A 2867-nucleotide genomic window follows, 5' to 3' on the forward strand; every position below is an offset into this window, starting at 1 on the left:
TTTAGAATTGTTTTTTTCTATTCTGTGAAGAATGTTATTTATTTTGATACTGACTCCATTGAATCTGTAGAACACACTGCAGAGTATAGACGTTTTAACAATATTAATTCTTCTAATCCATGAGCATGGAATGTCTTTTCTTTTTTGTTTGTGTCCTCTTCAATTTCTTTCATCAGTATATTATAGTTTTCCTTGTAAAGATCTATCACTTCTTTGGCTAAATTTATTACTAGGTATTTTTTGTAGCCATTGTAAATGGGATTGCTTTCTTAAATTCTTTTTTAGGTTTATCACTGTTAGCATATCAAAAGGCTACTAATTTTTGTGTATTGATTTTATACCCTGCAACTTTACTACATTTGTTTATCAGTATGGAACCACAAAAGACCCTGAATAGCTAAAGCAATCCTTAGCAAAAAGAACAAAACTGGAAACATCACACTGCCTAATTTCAAATTATACTGCAAAGCTATAGTGACCAAAACAGCATGTACTTGCATAAAAACAGGAAACAGACACAGACCCATCAACCCATTGAGAATCCAGAAATATTAATAAATCCACATACTTACAGCCAACTTATTTTTGCAAAGGTACCAAGACATACATTGGGGAAAGGACACTCTCTTTAATAAATGGTGCTAGAAAAACTGGATATCCATCCATATGCAGAAGAATGAAACTAGATCCCTATCTTTCACTCTATAAAAAATTAACTCATAATGGATTGAAGACTTAAATGTAAGACCTGAAACTATGAAACCGCTAGAAGAAAACACTGGTAAAATTCTCCAGGACATTAGTCTAGGCAAAGATTTTGGGGTAATACCTCAAAAGTGCAGGCAACAAAAGCAAAAATAGGCAAATGGGATTACATCAAGCTAAAATCTTTCTGCACAGAAAAGGAAATAATTAACAATGTGAAGAGACAACCCTCAGAATGGGGGAAAATATTTGCAAAGTATCAATCAAGCAAGGGATTAGTAACCAGAATATATAAATAACTCAAACAATTCAATAGGGAAAAAACAAATAATCTAAATTTTAAATGGACAAAAGACCTGAATAGACAGTTATCAAAAGGAGACATACAAATGGCCAAGAAATATATGAAAAAATGCTCAGCATCACTAATCATCCAAGAAACACAAATCAAAACCACAATGAGGTATCTTTTCACCCTGGTTAGAATGGATATTGTCAAAAGGACAAAAAATGATAAATACTGGCAAGGGTGCAGAAAAAGGGGAACACTCATACACTGTTGGTGTAAAGTAGTACAGCCATTATGGAAAACAATATTGAGGTTCCTCAAAAAAACTAAAAATAGAACTGTCATATGACCCAGCTATCTCAAAGAAAGGAAATCAGTGTATTGAAGAGATACCTGCACTCCCATATTTAATGCAGCACTATTGACAATAGCAAAGATATGGAATCAATCTAAGTGTCCATCAGTGGATGAATGGATAAAGAAAATCAGGTATATATACACAGTAGAATATTATTCAGTCATAAAAGAATAAAACCCTGTCATTTGCAGCAATGTGGATGTAACTGGAGATTATTACATTAAGTGAAATAAGCCAGGCACAGAAAGATAAATTTTGTATGTTCTCACTCATATGTGGGAGCTAAAATAGTGGAGCTCATGGAGGTAGAGAGTAGATTGGTGATTACCAGAGGCTGGGAAGGGAAAGGAGGTGGTAGGATGAAAAGAGGTTGGTTAATAGGTTAAAAAATACAGTTAGAAAGAATAATTTCTAGTATTCAATAGTATAGTAGGGAAGTTACAGTTAAAAATAATTTCTTGTATATTTCAAAATAGCTAGAAGAATTATAATGTCTTCAGCACAAAGCAAAGATAAATATTTGAGGGGTTGAATATCCCAATTACCCTGCTTTGATTATTATACATTGTTTACATGTACCAAAACATCACATGTACCTCCAAAATATGTATATCTATGATATATCAATAAAAAGCCCCAAAAGTAATAAGATTACATGGTAAAAAGTACACCTTTACTCTAACTTATAACCCTTGGCTTTTGTCTTAAGAGAAAACTAAGGCGTCCAGTTTCTGATTCTGCCTTGCTGATGTCCTCTACACATGTAAGCATATACTTGAACACACATACACACACATCTATTCTTCCTTACCCACTTCCTAACAATCCTCCCTTCTTTATGATGGAAGTCCATTCTGCTCAGGGTAGAAAGCGCGCAGCTAAAAATGGAGGAGTTACAAGGTAACTTGCCATTTGGGCACCATTCAACACAGTTCTGGCCAATGAGAGGGAAGCAAAAGTTGATTGTTGGAGCTTTCAGGAATTTTTTTTGGAAGTGTACAGAATGTACAGTTCCACCTCTCTCTGCCTGAAATATCGATAAGATGTTGGAAATAGCCATGTTGAAATGGCCATCTTGTAATAAGAAAGGGAGTAAAACACATGTGAGAATTACTGAGAGAAAAATAGAGAAAGCCTGGATCCCTGTTGGTATAATCACATCACTGTGATAGCACGAAATTGCTTTTATATTAGAAAAATAAAATTCCTAATTTATGCCTCATCCTCTTAACAGCAGTATGATATTCTATTTTATGGATGTAATATAATTTATTTCTAGACTCCATTAATGTCCAGTTAGGTTGTTTTCATGCTCTCATTAAAAATAATTCTGTAATAAATATCCAGGTACCTATCATTCTATGCATGAACAAGCATATCTGCACAATAAATTCCTAGAAGTGAAATTGCTTGGCCAAAGTATACATACATGTAGGAAGTTTAGGTGTTGCCAAATTCCCTATCATAGAAAGTTTTAGTTTATTAACATCAACTCATGAAAATTGATTTCTCCAT

General features: G+C 33.7%; 1 pseudogene across 1 annotated transcript in view; it reads left to right on the forward strand.

The window, feature by feature from the left end:
- Positions 1–2867, forward strand: part of LOC105806929 — a 38329-nt pseudogene that overhangs the window by 23795 nt on the left and 11667 nt on the right. The window lies entirely within an intron of this gene.

Source organism: Propithecus coquereli, unplaced genomic scaffold, assembly GCF_000956105.1.
Source record: "Propithecus coquereli isolate 6110/MARCELLA unplaced genomic scaffold, Pcoq_1.0 Scaffold15, whole genome shotgun sequence".
NCBI lineage: Eukaryota > Metazoa > Chordata > Mammalia > Primates > Indriidae > Propithecus > Propithecus coquereli.